We start from the raw sequence: 19,316 nt of genomic DNA, 5'->3' as shown, positions 1-19,316 counted from the left end.
CCTTTAAAACGCTTCCAAGCGTCTTGGAGAACTACCAAAAGTATTTCGACTTTTGCACAGTACTGTATGTTTGACTGAAGTCTACCATTTACCAAACCAGCAAGAGCCAAGAACATGACCCATAAACACAATCAACCAAAACTAGTCCAAACATTGTTAAATATACCACAATGCACAGCGAGGAAAAAAGTGCTTTATTTTGGCACAAAGCAGAAGTGTTATTTGTCCTCGGAGTAGAAAGCTCATGGTGAACAGATCATAGAGCATCACATTCAAACATCGAATTCTTGATGCATAAACCAGGAGCCCTATTTGCAAAATTCAAAGTTTATTATCTAGTTTGTTGGCAGCATAGAGACACATATTGACCCAGTAATGTGTCACCAGAATTATCTGTGCAAAACAACAGTTCACTCATCTCGTCTGAACGCCGTACAGTGATTCAGTCTCTAGGAGTGCCCCGCAGAGATATGATTTTATGGTGAATCACAGAGATCCATCCAGAGTAATAATGGATGAGGGATGGTTCAAAAGCATCTGCTAAATAAAGAAATGTAAATGTAAGAAATATGTGGTGCAAAGCAGAGAAAAATGGACTTTAGTACACAGCTAACCTATGCATGGTTACGGCAGCCGCATCCTTCATTGAAATGTTTGGTTTCCTGGATTTCTTTGGCCATATCCATATTTGCATGCCTTTTCATGAATCGTGTGGTTATAACTTTGCAGACATGATTACCACAGCAACAGCGGCATTCACTGCTAAACTTCAGCAGATTGCTGGGATTCAAACATGCTTTCATGACTACAACCACACATTATGCAATACATATCAAGGGGGAGGAAAGAGAGAATAATATATCCCCATTGCTCCATGCAGCATTGTGCATTTGGCTTTAGTACTGATTTCAGAGATGCTGCAGCTTTTATTCTGGTATGCCAACACACGAGGAGGACGTTAGAGACGGGGGTTGTTCCAACAACATTAAAGATTGCTGCTGTAACATGTGCCAAAAAAAGAAATACTGCCCTGGATGATTTTAACAATTTCCATCCCATCTCAAATCTTCTGTATTTGGCAAAAATACTTGAGCAAAGTTGTGTAATCATCTTACAATTAATAACCTTTTTGAACCCCTTCGGTCAGGTGTTCGTGAATTTCACAGTACTGAAATGGCTTTGGTCGAAGTTACCAATGACTTGTTGGCTTCTGATTCTGGAGCAACTTCCATTCTCATCCTTCTTGATCTTAGAGCCGCCTTCGATACGGTCGATCATGGTCTTTTACTTACCCGCCTTGAGAGTTATTGGGGTGTAGGGCTGGGTATCAAGTTCGATACATTTTAGGCACTGACCGAATTGCTTCTAAACTATCGAGTATCGAAAAAGGTCTCGTTCAGTACCAAATTTCGATACCTAAGGAGTTAATCTCATCAACGTCAGTGATAAGCATGTAGCATGCTAGATGTGCCCAAATCTAAAAGTGCTCCAGGTCTGAGGATGTTATCAGTAATATTAACGCTGTTCTACATTACAGAGAAATACTGAACCGTAATAATGAGCCTCAAAAATTTTTGTTTACAAGTGCACGCACGAAACGAGCCGCAGCGACAACGGTAAAGCGGTAAAGATCCTGAATGTGTCGGGAACACCAGCAAGAGACTGTCTGAACATTTTGGTAATGTATAGAGAGAAATGCACATTCGGGTTGAGTGACAGACGATGATCTCTGATGGGATCGACGATGGTCAGAGTATCTAAGTAAAGGTATCGATATCGGAAAGTTTTGAACGATACCAGCCCTATTGGTGTGTCGGGGACAGTATTAAACTGGTTTAAATCCTATTTTACTGACCGTTCCCAGTTTATTTCTATGGGTGGTTACAGGTCTGACATTAGTTCTGTACTCACTGGTGTTCCTCAGGGCTCCGTTTTAGGCCCTTTACTTTTCAATATTTATCTCCACTTGGGCATCTGCTACGATCGCTCGGCCTCCATTATCACTTTTATGCTGACGATACCCAAATCTATACATGCTCAAAATCTGGTGAAAACCTTGTTTGTTTTATTTCTGACTGTATTTGAAATAAAATCATGGATGAATAAACGGAAATGGAAGTTATGCTTATAGGTTCTTGTCATCAAATTCTCAAAGCTGGTTCATTGTCTCAGTTTGTTGATTGCTCTGTTTTGGAGACTCAAAACTACAATGAGGAATCTTTGAGTCATTTTTGATACCAGTCTTACATTTGATACTTTTGTACAGAGTACTGTTAAAGCATCCCTTTTTTCACCTCAGAAATATAGCAAGATTGCACCCTGTGCTACATTTCTCTGTAGCTGAAAAGCTGATTAACTCATTCATTGACTCTCGGATAGATTACTGCAACGCCCTTTTAGCCGAAGTTTCTAAATCCACACTCAATAAGCTCCAATATGTACAAAACTCTGCCGCCAGGATCCTGACTGGGACTAGGACATGCAATCATATTACTCCTGTACTGGAGTCCTTGCACTGGCTCCTGATCAGTTTCAGTGTATGATGCTGACATAAAGCATTACACGGCTTGGCTCCTCATTTATCTGCTAATCCCTTACACCACAAATTGCAGACTGCACTCCTCACAGTCTAATTTGTTGACTTGAGACATACTTTAAACTAGTATTTGCTTGCTCATGTCTACTTTTATTTATTTTGTGCAATGTACAGCTTATTTTGTGTACAGCGCTTTGAGAAGCTGCTTTTAAAGGCGCTCTATAAAATAAAGTTTATTATTATTACTAGATAAAGAAAAAAATCTGCCATCACAGTATGTAAAAATCAGATGTCCTAGAAACAACCGCAGCGGTGGAAGTTTTCTGCATGCTCGACAAGGTGTGAAGACTTTGCATGTCCTAGAAAAACATCAGCGCATTATGCAGAAAGAGCTACAGAATAATTATCTTTTGTCGTACAGGTGATGCATGTAATTATTTAAAAAAAACGTTCTACTATCCCATATTTGACATTCCCTCGCAATAGCTTTATCCATCCTGTATGGTCATCGTGTTTTACTATAGTAACCATATTTTAACCATGCTACGAGTAATTACCAAGTGTGCCGCACAAGCCCTCAAAAGTGAAGCCAAAACGTCTCGATCGCCCCCCGGTGACTGGTCCTAGTATAGGTCATAAACCCCGCCTCCCCATGTTATTCAACGGGACGTGAGACCAACTAAACAATTAAATTACACTTCACATATCTTTTTTCCAGAGAGTTTCTGTCATTTACTGTCGTTTCTATCACGTTGATGTCATTTCAAGTGTTTGTTTTCAAAATAAGTTTGTTTTTAGTTATTTGATGCTATAAAAACGGTGCTGTGACATCATGATTGACAGCTGTGATTGACAGGTTCTCTGAGCGAAGTAGTCACTGAAGCACCAACTGACTTTTTTTCGGGATCTTCGGAGGACTGAGGAGATTGGAGCTTTAAATGTAATATCTACATTTCTATAATTAATTATTTCACACAGTCATAAGTCAAAAGTCAAAAGTGCAGGGGCGTGTGCTTGCGATCGATTCAGCGAGAGTGAGGGCGGGGCCTTGATTTCGCGGCTTTATTTCCTGCTCACTACTGCGCAGGTCTGGTCCCGAAATTGCAACTGCGCAGACTCAAGTCCCAAGATGTCAGCGCCATATCGGAACACTGGCGGCTTCAGTTCTCATCAATGGAAAAGAGCGAAGGGGCGTCGGCCATCTTTTTTTACAGTCTATGGTAATTACTATGGTATTAAAACATTGCTTTTAATAACACCATTAATTTGTGTTACATGGTTTTAAAAATCAAGGTTGTTACTATACGAATGCGAACTCCAGTTTTAGTAATGAAACCATGCTTAAGCTATTTTTATTTATTTTTTAGCCTTTCATTCTGAAATTGGCATCAAAATCACAAATTTGTAAAAAAATAATATATTATTATTATTATCATCATCATCATCACAACATTGTTTGAGAAGTTCAATTGAAACATTTCATTTTAAATGTAACACACACATTGCGTGAATCCTAAAATGGGCGGGGATTTGCTTGTTACAAAATTATGTGTTTTTAATCCAGAGCAACATAACCAGATTCAATATTTTAGGACAGATAATAATAAATACAAATATATTATCTACAAAAAAAATTACATGATTTTTCGATGACGAAGATTTCATTAATTTCCATGACTTTTCCAGGCCAGGAAAAATCACAATTTAAAAATTCACTGATATTTCCAGGTTTTCCATGACTAACCAGATTAGCAATTTAGCATGATTCCTCAAGAATATGATGTTGGAGTGACGGCTGATGGAAATGGGTTCACGGTTGGGATGGTGTTCTTCAGTTTGCAAGCCTCACCCGTTTTCCTCCAAACATAACGATAGTCATTATGGCCAAACAGTTACATTTTCGTTTCATTAGACCAGTGTAATCTACTTCAAAAACCAGTTCAACTATAGTTACTATAGTAAAATCATGGTTAATTTTCCAGACTGATCTCATAGTGAAATCGGAAGCAGTAGTTTGAGATATCTTTAGCTAAAATCTGTCTGAGCATACAGAAATGCAAATCATTGCCTCCAGTGTCCACAAAAGGTAAATTTTTAGGTGAATGTGCACATCTGATTTTGATTTTACTGGTGTAATGTGCAGATTACTTTCTGGTTTCAAGGCGGGATCCAAAACCCAGTCTGAATGTTGAACGTTACATTTATAGTGTTTTCTGACACACACACTCAAAGTGCTTTATATACATGAACAGGGGACTCTAATCAAACACCAGCTACTGGTGGAGAGAAGAGAGTAAACTTATAGAGCCAATTAATGGACGGGGATTATTAGGAGGCCATGATTTGGAAGGGCCAATGGGGGAATTTGGCCAGGACACCGGGGTTACACCCCTACTCTTTACGAAAAGTGCCCTGGGATTTTTAATGACCGCAGAGTGTCAGTAACCCCGGTGATTTATTTACACACTTGTATATATTTGGAATTACGCAAATGTGCAACTGAAATAGTGCAACTATATCTGGAGCGCTTTATATAGAACGCTGTCAGAGTACGTTAGCAACGCACATGAACCGAACTCAGAGCACAGCTGTTCTGCACATTACATTCATCGTCACCATATCATTATAATACTGTGCTTCAAGTATGTGTAATATCACAGATCAGAGTGATGCACATACAGTACAATACTCTTAAACATCTGTGGTTCTGCATTTCAGTGCGTGCTCAAAAGTGAAACGTGATTGGTCAGCGGTGAGTTTCTGAAGATTGTGATTGGTCAGAGGTAGGGCTGCATCTAACGATTATTTTTGTTGTTGATTAATCTATCGATTATTTCTTCGATTAGTCGACTAATCTAACGATTATTTTTCCGATTAATCTAATGCATATTTTTGGGATTAGCCGATTTATCCATTGGCAAACTTTCCAATAAATAATAAGTACAACTTCTACATTAGTATTTCAAACTTTTAATTCATTTTCTGAATTTTTTTGTATCTGTCCCTATTCAAATAAACAATAAATAAATAAATAAATACACTAGATTACAGCATAGGCTACTGTTAATATGTAAATATAACATTATTGTTTGTTTTTAAAGTCTACATTAGAGACATGCACGGGACGGATTTCTCCCTTAATAATTCCTAAAAAGCGGACATCTCTGTTATTATCAATGAAACTGACTGCACAATGAATCTTTCATTATATCGATTTGCCAGTATGCAGAATTCAGCACTGAACAAAAAGTCCATTTTGAGCGGTGAGGAGATTCCATCTTAAATGCTTCTGATTGGCCATTGAGTTCAAGAAATCAACACATATGTCTGTGATTGGCTACATTGTTAAACGCTGCAAACATGTTATACATAGAAACGATTTACAGGCCAGGGTCTATCTATTTCGTTTTAGTTGTTCTTGTTGCTTTTGTGCAACAGATGAATGACAATTTATTTGTTTTGAGATGTTCAATTTATAGATTTCTATTTTGCGGGAGTCCCGTGAATCGTTTTATTCTCCACTAACCAGCACACACACACACGAGTGCATTACGCCAGCCCAGACTCGGCCATCAGATCCAGCGCCGCACTCTGTTGTGTTGGGTCCCGCGGAGTGCATGTCTCTAGTCTACATGTGCATACACAACTTTTAAAAGCGGGCAATTTAAATGCACTGAAGGCTTCGTTGACAGATTTAAGTTGAAGTTATAAATGAAAGTCCATTTTATTGTCGCTGAATGGGCCAATAAATTACATCTGCACCGTTAGCAATTAACACTATTAACTAGCACACAAGCTGTAATAGCTGAAAAAAGAAGGTATGACCGCAACAACAACTCCAAAAACTCACTGTAATAAAGCCTACTACTTACCCAGCTGGCTCGTCGTTTTGAGTTCAGCAGAGTCACAGGATGTTTCCTTTTAAGATGCTTGTTCATAGCAGTTGTGCAGCCATGGTATGACATTTCCGCTTTGCATAGTGAACAAAGCACCTTTCTGTTCGGCTGTAGTTTAAAGTATTCCCATACTTTGGATGATCGTGGTCTGGCTTTATGTGATAAAGCCAGATTGTCATTTTCACCATGAGCTGGAGCAGAAGCCGCCATTACTCGATATTTAAACGTAAATAATGAATGTGACGCGTCGACGCATTTCATTCGTGTCGACGTATTTTCATAGTCGACGTAATCGATGACGTCGACGCGTCGTTGCGGCCCTAGTCAGAGGTGGTGAAAATGGACTACGAAAGAGCTTGTGATTTGGTCTATCATCCATAGACAGCCTATAATGAAAATGAACAACACTTGGCAATTTTACCAGGCTTATCATTTCTGTTTGCTAGCAAAGCCAATCAGTTATGCTTAATTAACCATAAGAGGAAGAAATCGTGATTGCTATTAAAATACGATTAATTGTGCATACTGAGGACAATCAAAACAATCGAGAAGCATCCAACCAGCCTGCTGGCCATATTGGTACCAAAGGTGTGGGTTTAGAGTGGGACTATCTGTTTGACGACCAGTGGAAGACTGGAGAAGTTTTTGGGGAAACCTGTGAAAAGTCGCACATTTCGCAATTCCATTTGGTGATGCTAGGTGGCGCAAGTGTTAACACTTTACCTTTAAAGCCAAAGTGTGATTTCTGTCTCATTGGCTTCAACAAATGGAACTGAAAAGTAATGACTGTTTCACAGGTTTCACGGAGCACTCCATCTTTTGTTAGCTACTTAATACGGAGTTCTACCCAAAACTTGCACTATTGGGGAAAATCGACCTTCAGATGGCTTACTTCTAGTTGTCTCTATATATAAAGATGGGAGAAAATATTTGAGCAATTTAAGATGTAACATTTAAAAAAATAAATAAATAAAAACTTCCGTTTACAAGACTGTAAAAGCTCTGAAGAAATCTGCGTAAAACAATTCGTAATTCAAATGGCACCCAAGACACACTTTAAATGTCACCATCTCCTACATGTTACAGGATGTCACCGTGTACTGCTGGCAGGTCTCAGAAACAGACAGCAGGACTGTAATCCACTGAATACAGCACTCTGATCTAATTCCACTAACTCACTGGTAAACAAACCTTCAGACCGCACAGACAGGACATCATGACTGTCACTGAACCGTACTTTGAAATTAGCGGTGTCCATCAATCACAGCATGAGCAACAGCAGCAGTCCTGGGCAATCCGCATGCAAAGGTTTAATAAGTGAACTCTACAAACACGTTAGATGAAGACCTAAAAATAAAGACTTCAAAAGGGAAGCACTGATTTCACTCATTTTAGACTCATTTCAGAACAAGAAGATGAGATCCACAAATGAGTACAGCTTAAAGTACATGTAGTTGTAAATGAGGAGTAAACTTTCTGAAATATACTTCATATGGATTCTTAAAGCTGCACTATTGAAGATTTGTTTGGTTAAAAATGTAAAGATTTCCATTAACGTGCGAGTACAAAACCACGTTCTTGCCTTATCCCATTTCACTTCGGTAAGCGTAAAATATTTTGAGTTGTCGGGACCGATTTAGTGGAACATTCCAGGCTTACGTCATTCACCCTTGCCTTTTTACATAATGTTTATAAGCAGGTCTGAGTACTGCACAACTTGAAATTCCCCAAGTGTGTGTGCCACATTGCCATTTTTGCAGATACTTTTTTTAAACCGACTGGACAATATAAAACTGCATCGAGAAAGGCACACGGTACAAGCTTCCCCGTGCACGCACACCCACTCATCTCGAGCTGTTTACAAATAGAGTTGAAGTCAGATGTTTATATACACAGGCAGCCAAAAGTTTGGAATAATATGTAGATTTTGCACTTACAGAATGAAATTGCCACTTTGGTGAATAAATGTGCCATTCAGCTGATCACACGTATAGTCAGGACATTAATAACGTGACAAATTACTATTACAATTTGAAAATAATGTTCAGGATTTCTTAAACTACTTCAAAGAGTTCTCATCAAAAAAATCCAGATACTCGGGTGACCTTTCACCCCACACTTCCTGTAGCACTTGCCATTGATGTGCCTGTCTTGTCGGGCACTTCTTACACACACACATTACAGTCTAACTGATCCCACAAAAGCTCAATGGGGTGAAGATCCGTAACACTCTTTTCCAATTATCTGTTGTCCAATGTCTGTTTCTCTTTGCCCACTCGAACCTTTTCTTTTTGTTTTTCTGTTCAAAAGTGACTTTCTTTGCAATTCTTCCCATAAGGCCTCCTGAGTCTTCTCTTTACTGTTGTGCATGAAACTGGTGTTGAGCGGGTAGAATTCAATGAAGCCATCAGCGGAGGACATGTGAGGTCTAACACATCTCTTTCTGTCCTTGTTAGAGACAGTTGTGCTCTCTCTTTGAAGACTGTAGTTACACACCTTTGTATGAAATCTGCAGTTTTTTGGCAATTTCAAGCATTGTATCGCCTTCATTCCGCAAAACAATAATTGACTGATGAGTTTCTAGAGAAAGCTGTTTCTTTTAAGACATTAAGACATGCCAGTCCATTGCACACTGTGGTAATTCAAAAACAACCACAATATAAAGCTTCAACTGTGATGTAATGCCAAGTGATTTTCTAGTACCAAATTAGCAATTTAACTTGATTACTCAAGGATGAGGTGTTGGGGTGATGGCTGCTGGAAATGGGTTCACTGTTGGGATGGTGTTCTTCAGCTTGCAAGACTCACCTTTTTCCCTCCAAAACATAATGATGGTCATTCTGCCAAAGTTAAAAAAAAATAATAATTCTCATCAGACCAGAGGACATTTTTCCAAAAAGATATTTGTCCTCATGTGCACTTGCAATCTGTAATCTGGCTTTAAGGCAGTTTTGGAGCATTGAAGTCTTCCTTGCTGAGCAGCCTTTCAGGTGATGTCCATATAGGACTGGTTTTGCTGTGGATCTAGATACTCGTCCACCTGTTTCCTCCAGCATCTTCACAAGGTCTTTTTTTGTTGTTTTGTTGTTCTGTATGTTCATCTCTAGGAGACAGAATGCATTTCCTTCCTGAGCGGTGTGATGACTGTGTGGTCACATGGTGTTTATACTTGCATACGATTGTTTGTACAGATGAACGTGGCACCTTCAGGTGTTTGGAAATTGCTCCCAATGATGAGGTCCACAGTTTCTTTTCTGAGGTTTTGGCTGATTTCTTTTGTTTTTCCCACGATGTCAAGCAAAGAGGCACTGACTGAATTTGAAGGTCGTCCTTAAAATACATCCACAGGTACACCTCCAATTGACTCCAATTAGCCTATCAGAGGCTAATTGTCTAAACGCTTGACATCATTCTAGAATTTTCCAAGCTGCTTAAAGACACAGTTAACTTGGTGTATGTATACTTCTGACCCACTAGAATTGTGATAGTCAATTAAAAGTGAAACAATCGGTCTGTAAACAGTTGTTGGAAAGATTACGTGTCATGCGCAAAGTAGATGTTCTATAGTTTGCTAATATGAAATCTGTGGCGTGGTTAAATTAGTTTTAATGACTTCAACTGTATGTACTAGCTTGGATTCATAGTACAATTTTTACTAATATACATATGAATTTGTTTGGCATGTAACCCCTCTCCATTATAATCAGAAGACTGTCATACTGGTTTGACAGCTCCCACTGGCTCCTGATCAACCACTTCAGCAAAGATTTCATGCATGCAGGCTACTACTAAAGAATCGGTTGTAAATAAGCTCAGGAATATAAACATACCTGCTAACTCAGCTATTTAAAGAGGAGACGGAGCAGGGGGTGCTTGTTAAAGTGTGAAAAGTAATCTTTTATCTTCTGTTATATTTAAAAACATATTTTCCCTTTTCCTTTGCCAAAATTTGTTCCATTATAATGTGGCATATTTGCGACCTGAAATTGTTTTTAGGGGTATTTTTTTACCATTATGAGGGCATTGTTAGGGCACACAAAATATGACAATATGATGTCACTGTTACGTCAAATCATCTCTTCGTCGTATCCTAAGAGGGAGGCGGGAGCTGATAGGACACGAAGGAAAGGATGCAATTTATAAATGAGAAGCCAAAGATGCTGCACTGCTTCTTTGCCAGTTCTGCACTAAATGTGACTGATATTAATGCGTCCTTCTTTGTTTTTGATCAACAACTGACAGTAATGATCATTAGAGATATTCAAATAGACATCATAAAGCAAGTTTGTGCATTACGATTAACATTGTGGCCATTTTACAACATTTAAAAGCATACACTGCAACCGTAAGGCTACCTTACCCCTTGTTTGGAAGCGCGATTAGAGCTTGTTGCCCGTCGCTCTTGAGAGAAACGCATTGCTTCTGTCAAACATGGACGACTTGCCAACTCCAATTTAAACATTCGGGATAGAGACTTCCTTTGGGAACAACATCCATGGTGACCTCAAACTTTGTAAGGAGAATGGTGAATTGCAAATGGCAAATGCAAAACTGAGCTAAAATTAGCAACAGCGGGAAAAGGTGGACTCCTGGTGTGAATGGAATACAAAACGGTCTTCAATAGGAGGATCTTTGTTGACATCTTTGTACGCATGCGCGAGTGGTTGTGTGGCAACAAAACAAACAGTATGGCGGGCGAAATCCACAATATATAAGCACTTTAACATCTGAAGACCGGAGGAGGTTTGGAGAGAAGCTCAAAATTTGTATTGGTGACAAAATCGAAGTTATTCAAAGCCCATATGAGATCTGGGATGACAAAAAACGTTGGTCCGACTCGCCCGTGTCTTGGCCACCAATCTGCTGGGGAGACATTTATTCTTATTTAATAGAAACCCCTGGACCCTTCACTCATGAAAGATTAAAGGCTTTCAAAAGTCTGGAGGCCTATGATTATTTTGTTTCTCGAAAAGTTGGGCCAATCTTTTCTGCCAAACAGAAAGCAGTGATCGTGCTAAAAGCAGAGGTTCGACCTGGCCAAGCAGAGTCACAGCATGATTCGCATCTCCCGTGGGTGATCGCCAAAGAGAACGGCGAAATAATCACCGCTCACTGCGACTGCAAAGCCGGGTAAGTCTTCATTGATCAGTGTTCTTATTTATTTATTTATTGAAAATGTAGTGACTGTTGTACCAATTCAATTGTGTTCAGTGTGAGACTTTCAAATGGCGTCTGTACTTTTTTTTTTTCAATCTTCTATAAATACATAGTCACTAAGACTTACCATGAACAAAATGAGCCTCACAAACTCTATCAGAAGCTGCAGGAATCCAGGCTTTCTTTGGAGCGTCCAGGTTCAATCGCCTAATTGCACGCAACCATTTCTTTCGTTTTTCGCGATCCTTTTCGGAGGGAATTCGAAAAAACTTTTTATCAGGCCCCCAACGAGCCGTACAATTGACCACACAGCAAGAGTGAACCATCCTCTTCTCTAAATCCTCCTCCAAACGTGCAAAACAATCAAATTACAGGTATCTAGCGGTGTTTCCTGCCACACGATTCCCATGATGCAATGCGACAAACATAAACAATGACGTCACAAAAGATCCGCCTATAGGAACGCAACCCAAAACTCTGACAGATGCGAATCACTTCAAATGGACAAAATAGGTGCATATTGGATTACATTATGATCCAACAGTAATTTCAAACTATAAGGCCAGTAAGAGCGTAATGGCACACTGGCACAGTAACATCTTATCCGAGAGGGGCACGCAGGCATGCTGGGGAACAGACCGAGCAATCAGTCATGATACAGTTGGGCAAACTTTTCCACCTCTCCTAAGGGGGCTTTAAAAACAGTCCATCTTAAAAGGCACATGGCAGGCCTAATGGAAGAAAAAAGCCTTGCAGCAAAATAACATTGCTGGTTGAGATGGCTTAAACAAACAAATCTAAATGCATCTTAATAAAACGGTCATGAGTTAAAGGGAAAGTTCACCCTCTTTTTGTTTCAAGCCTATTTGATGAAAGCCTTCCCTTCATCCGTGAACACAAAAGGAGATGTTTGGCAGAATGTCATGTACAGACAGCCTCAGTCCCCAAACACTTTGATTGTTAACTTGCTATCTTCACTATATCAGAGGACCAATCTAGAGTCAAATAGCTGATCTCAGCTGAATAGTGAAGACTGGGTTTATAAGTGATCACATGACGTTAGACCCCCTTTGCCTGACCTTGACGCAGTACAGCAAGGTAGGATGATGTCATTAAAGATCTAGGATAAATCGTCCTAAACAAAATTGTGATATGGAGCCATAATCTTTACAATTACATCTTCAAATGGACTTTTAATAGTGGCCACTGCATATGCAGCTAGGAAGCAATCAAATATTGCAACGTGAAATAAAAAAGAACATGCATAAATTGAGGACAGTTTCCTTAAAAGAGGAAAGGTTCAGGTTTTGCACCATCACTGACTGATCATCTTCAGTTCAGAGGTCATATGCAAGCCATTCATCATTCATACACAAACATCCTTTATCTGGACGATATACAGAATTTCTATATGGCAAACCAAATCAAGGCAAAACTAGATTTCTAAAAAACTAAATTTGCAACATGGTTTTTCGGTCCATGCAATTATAAAGGAAACGGGCCGTCAAACATTATAAACTCTTTATTGCTTGATTTGATCTCCATTGCACATTTTTCTACACCGTTAACTCACACAAGGTCCTTGAAGTGCAATTTAAGAAATGTAAGCACTGGTAGTACCTTGAAATGGCCTTGTTTTGTTGAAAAGGGCTTGAGATTAAAACAGACCATTTCTTCCGTGTAATGTGTGTCCATCAAAGATGAGATCCCGCACTCCACTTTTATTGAATAATAGGGTTGCACGATAAAACGATGGATATGAAAATCCAATGATGATGTCATCAGAGTGCAGGGAATATCAAAACACCCACCGCTTGAATAAAAATAACCGTCCATCTCAGTGATCACAAACATGTCTTTTGTTGCAAATTGCATTTAGACTGCATGTAATATATAAAGTTGACCATTAGCTATGTAGTAGATATTAATAGCATATTGTGGGATTTCCTAAAGTAGTCTTTCTTGTGAAATATTATTTTTACACTGTAATGTAAATGTTGGAATTTCATGATTAGTTCATTCAACGGTGGACTTTTATTTTGAAAAATGTTGTCCATTAGCGCTTCCGTACACATTCGCGTTGGCTTAACGTACTTGTTCTTGGGCAGTCCACGCTGCGCTTCAGACTGTCAGGAATGATTTTGTTGTTCAAAAAAAGTCAAAAGAAACAATAATATGAGGTAAAAACATCCTTCACTCGTAAATATATGCTGCGCTCATTCAACTGTAAACACTTGCTCGGAGTAGAGGTCTGCATTTCCGCGGGACCCGATCTTCTTGAGGCGCGGGATTAACCTTCTGAGTTGAAAGCGGGAGCGGACGGTACATCCATGAGATGTGAATGGGCATTCAGAGAATAGCCTAATTAGATCACAAAACGGACAAAAACGGGTACACTCGGAATATGAAGACAGCGTTTTTTCTTCACCATGTATACATTTATTTGTTTGTGGGTGAAATAAAAAAAGGTCTCAGTTTGGTTCTTTTTAAGGGTGTGTTCACACTCGTAGTTCGGTTCTCTTGGTCCGGACCAAAAAAGAAAATGATACATTTAGTCCTAGTTTGTTTAGCGTTCACACTGGCATTTTTAACACCAAACCTATCAATACAAAACCAAAGGAATCAGGGAAAAGTCGTGACCTGATTGGACAGCATTTATTATGTATATTTTCTGACGAAACTTACCGAACATCCAAAACAAAGCTGGAGAAATGCACTCGTTGGATTTATACCAGCTGAGAACAAACAAAGAGTTAATAAAATGTGTAAAGGAGTCAAAACAGCGGCAGGATTTCCTCCGTTGCACACACAGATGAAGATATGCTGCGAGGACGGCTGACGGCGGTTCTGACGCCTGTCCCGAACTATATTTGGGCAACATCGCTCCTATGAATAGAAGAACCAGGTATGCTTGAGGTCATTATTAGGCAAATTACTTCCTGTTTTTGGTCCGTTTAGACGTCTTTGGTCCATGTGGCGTTCATATATCAATGGTACCAGACAAGAGTTCGTTTGGAAGCGGACCGAGACCCACTATTCAGGCGGTCTCGGTTCGCTTGTTTGGTGCGCACCAAGGTTCGGCTGACAGTGTTCACACTTGTTCATTTGAACCGCGCTAACAGAACAATCGCACCAGAATTCGATTTAATCAAACCAAACCTGCCAAGTGTGAACACACCCCAAGAGGACCACAGCAGCATTTTGGCATCTGACCTTGTGAAAAACATTACAGTTTTTATTTACCATCATAATCGCAGATCAAATTGCAATATTTTTCAAAATAATCACAATATGCATTTTTGCCCAAATGCCCAAAGTTGCTGGCAATAAATTCCAAGAGCAGCGCTAACGCCACAATAAAGCCATAAGTAGCAGAGATCTCCTTTAAAGGGAAACACACACCCAAAGCATGAATGCTCATGCACTGAATGCCAGTCAGTTTCTATGTATTTATATTTGGAAGATGAATCTTGTAAATATGCCCCGTTAACTCTATGGGTCGTCTCACCAGAACTTAACTATCTTATACCTTGCCACAGTGGAGTAGATTTATCCCATAGTCCTTTAATGTCTGGTCTCCAGATCAAAATTAAACAAACATCCTCCATTTCTTTCCATGGATGGCTGCTGTTAAGTCAAACATCTAATCTAAGCCTGGCCTACATGCCAAAATATTCAGCTGGGGTTGAGCTGACTCGGCAAAAGCATTTTCCACTTTTCCACTGACCTGAATATGAACACAAGAGATACAAGAACAGGCACAAAGACTCAAAAACACTGTTACTTTTAGGGATGCCAACAATAATTATCAGCCAATTATTCGGCAAAGTAAAACCTTTGACAAATATGAAAAACATTGTTTTATTCTACTTATTTACGATGTTGCATAAAGTTCAGAAAAAAAAAAAAAAACACCTACCAAAATAATTTGGATTTCATCCAAAAAAGTAAAGCATGCCAAATGCATAATATTAATTCGCAATATTGCAATAGCTGCAAAAACAGAAGACAAAAATGTAAGTTTAAAATAATACATTTTTCCTCACATCAATCATCATGTATTTACATTTACATTTATGCATTTGGCAGATGCTTTTATCCAAAGTGACTTACAGTGCACTTATTACAGGGACAATCCCCCCGGAGCAACCTGGAGTTAAGTGCCTTACTCAAGGACACAATGGTGGTGGCTGTGGGGATCAAACCAGCAACCTTCTGATTACCAGTTATGTGCTTTAGCCACTATGCCGTCACCACCACCATTTTTTTCCCACCACCACTGTCCATTTTGTCATGTGTTCAACTGATCAAATTCATGTTCAATGGAAAACAGGCCCGTTTACTTAAAGGGACAGTTCACACAAAAATGAGAATTCTCTCGTCATGCCCTCCCAAATGTGTATTAGTGCTGGGGAAAAAAAATCTAATCTGTTACAAATCGCAATTCTTGAGCCAAATGATTTTAAAATCATCTCCCTGATGAAAATCTATTTAGTTTATTTGTATTTGTGCAGTTTTACCCATTAACAGGTTCTCACTGAGAAGTTTTGCCTCTTTAATTCTTTACGGTTATTCCTTTAATGCACCGCTGCTACAGACATCAAGCGCCGTTTGCTCACTGTCTGATGTCAAAATCCTCCGATTAATGTTCCTGTTATTATGCATAATCCAAAAGTTCATTTGAGAGGTGTTGTGAAGAGTATTTGTCACTCTACAGATTCTGACACTGCTTTAATAAATAGTTGAGCTGTAAAAAGGCTCATCAAACTGTTGGATGCTGTAAACTACATGTTTTAGCGCCCCACGATATTTATAATCTAACAGCAGAATATTGAAGCTCTCAACCAGTAATGCCACTAGACAAAGACGCATGCTTGAGGTAACACACCTGATTATATCGTGAAGAACAGACGGAAGAAGTGTCAGCGATGCAGCTCGATCGGGAGTTCTTGGAGCAGTTTGTCCGAATAATGTTGTCTATGAGAACGCTGCAGAGGATCTCAGACTATCTCAGGATGCACATGCAAATAACACGCAGTGACATGTGAATTATCATGCGTGTCATGATTCAGTACAAATAAATATAAATGGTTCTGGACCCAGTTTACTCTTTAGTCTCCATTTGTATGTTGTAAAATGCTCATTATGATAATAGTAATAGCCTATGGTAATATATGTTATACAATATTAGTTTAAGTTAAAATGATATATTGTATATATTTATTTGTTGAATGCAGCCTTATGGGTTCCTCTGCACCAACTAGTCGACTAATAGCTAGTCGATAACGCACTGACTGGTCGATTGGGAGTTATAAATAGTTTATAGTCTTGAGAAAAGTCTAGAACATTCTGAGAACGTCATTCAGCCGACTTTATTCATCTACAGAACAGGGTAAAGCTCATTTAAGTTTACGTAAAGAAAAGGCATATATAGGTCTAACAATATAATTTTTTAGTTTGGTAATTTATTTTATTTAATGCTTTATTCAATTGATAATTTATTTGATCTAATACAGGGAATATTGACGGCATTTTTTCAAAAGTAAGCTAAATAATATTTTTATCAAATTGGGTTATATGTTAGTTTTCCAAAGGAAAAAAATAAAATTAAATAAATATCACACTAAAGCTTTTCTCCTACTATTGCGTATTTTATTTTTAATTTAAAACATCTTTGTGCGTAGAAAGTATATGTTTTTTGTATTGTGGGCTAATTCCATCCATCCATCTTCAACCGCTTATCCGAAGTCGGGTCGCGGGGGCAGCAGCTCCAGCAGGGGGCCCCAAACTTCCCTATCCCGAGCCACATTAACCAGCTCTGACTGGGGGACCCCGAGGCGTTCCCAGGCCAGTGTGGAGATGTAATCTCTCCACCTAATCCTGGGTCTTCCCCGAGGCCTCCTCCCAGCTGGACGTGCCTGAAACACCTCCCTAGGGAGGCGCCCAGGGGGCACCCTTACCAGATGCCCAAACCACCTCAACTGACTCCTTTCGACGCAAAGGAGCAGCGGCTCTACTCCGAGCTCTTCACGGATGACTGAGCTCCTCACCCTATCTCTAAGGGAGAAGCCCGCCACTCTTCTGAGGAAACCCATTTCGGCCGCTTGTACTTGCGACTGGGCTAATTCAGCGACTGCTAAATAAACAGATGGCTACCACGATTAAATGAATCGCAAAGAGTGGCCATTCATTTGTTCTCCTTGCACTTGTCGATAACCGGTGCATGATACGAGATATTTGAGTTGGCACTCCTGGAAGTATCATGACGCAGCATCGGATCTGTGCAGGTGTGCCGTATACCAATCCATAACAGTGTGAGTAATGCTTCACGTACAATAAATTGGCTTTCAAGTTTGTACCTGTAGGTCCAATACGAAATCTGTGGAGTGGAGTTTTAATGACGCCAACCTCAGTGTATGTAAACCTCTGACTTCAACTGAACATATAGATTCAAGGCATTCCAAACCCAACCAGCTGCAATGCAAACAGCATGCCAGAAATGCATTACTGTCAAAGTCAAATCAATAACAGTGGCACATAACCCATGGGTCTACATGGGATGACAAGAAAAATATGGAGATGTGGGTCAGCAAGTCCAAGTGCCATTGCCTGTGGGAAAGAGGTCACGGTCATAGGTCACATACTGTATTCATGCTTTGACATGGGAAACAAAACAGCACGACATGATTATCAGAACAGCAAAAACCTCCGACAATGGGTCAGTTTATTGTCCATCTAACACTACACAACACATTCTCCTCCCATAAAAACCACAATAAAACTGCACGGAATGCAGCAGTCAATATGAAAGCATGCATAAGTCACAATTAATTAACATTTCATATATTTCTATGCAAGTCTTAACCTTTAAAATAATTTGTCTTACACGTTATACAGACAATGCACATCCAAAAAGCTACAAATGTCATGTATATTTACCTCATACATTTCCATATTTCAGCGTGCATTAACTTCTGATCTGTTAAACATCGCTTCAAGTTTGTTTATTTATTTATTAATGACTCTATTTTGTCGTGACGCGCTAAAAAACAAATGTAAGGGATTCATAAATCATCTCAACTGCTTCCAAAAGACTAGCCTCAATGCCGCCCAAAAGATTTCCCGATTTATCTCCGTAAAAGCGGTTGGTAGATTACACCTGTGCCGCGCGCTGATTTATACGAGAACAACGGTAAAATAGTTCGTCAACAAAGCGTCAGTTTGTTGACTTCAACCGGTACTTGCCTTTACTTCGTAGCTCCGGTAAGAAACACGAAGATGCCAAAGAATGCGATGACATCACTGATTACTCCACATGTCAGTCTTTAGGCCTTTTTCAAAATCCCAAACCGCGGGAAACATGTTAACCGACACACACGCACTCTCGACTAAACACGTTTCTGACTGCAGCAGAAGAAAGGCGCAAATCTGAGAGACGGAGGATACCACATCGTCACGTGAATAGGGGGAGATAAAATAAACACAACGTGCATAAACCTTTTTAACTACTAATCCGTCACCATTTGAAAGTAATAGTCTCTTGAGCGTCAGAGAATACCCTTCTGTCTGTTTGTATTTAGTTTAACTGTATTTTCTTAAGAGAGAATGGCAGTTACAAAATCACCCCCCCCACACACACACACCAACTGTTATCCGTAATGACACGGTCCTTTGGCATGGTTTAATCTGATTGGCTCTCTCTCAGTGACGTCACCATGCAAGGTCGT

The 19,316-nt window shown here is 39.5% G+C and overlaps 1 protein-coding gene across 2 annotated transcripts in view; it reads right to left on the bottom strand.

The window, feature by feature from the left end:
- Window positions 1-18,976, bottom strand: part of LOC127622726 (protein-methionine sulfoxide oxidase mical3a-like) — a 90,881-nt gene extending 71,905 nt beyond the window's left edge. For both annotated transcript variants that reach the window (XR_007968002.1, XM_052096778.1), the window contains exon 1: window positions 18,835-18,976. The gene's annotated coding sequence lies outside the window, so the exon portion shown is untranslated. The remainder of the gene's footprint in view (window positions 1-18,834) is intronic.
- Window positions 18,977-19,316: the final 340 nt, after the last annotated feature.

This window comes from Xyrauchen texanus, chromosome 29 (assembly GCF_025860055.1).
Source record: "Xyrauchen texanus isolate HMW12.3.18 chromosome 29, RBS_HiC_50CHRs, whole genome shotgun sequence".
Classification (NCBI taxonomy): domain Eukaryota; kingdom Metazoa; phylum Chordata; class Actinopteri; order Cypriniformes; family Catostomidae; genus Xyrauchen; species Xyrauchen texanus.
The sequence above is the reverse complement of the archived record's forward strand: the minus strand, read 5'-3'. Positions and strand labels throughout refer to the sequence as shown.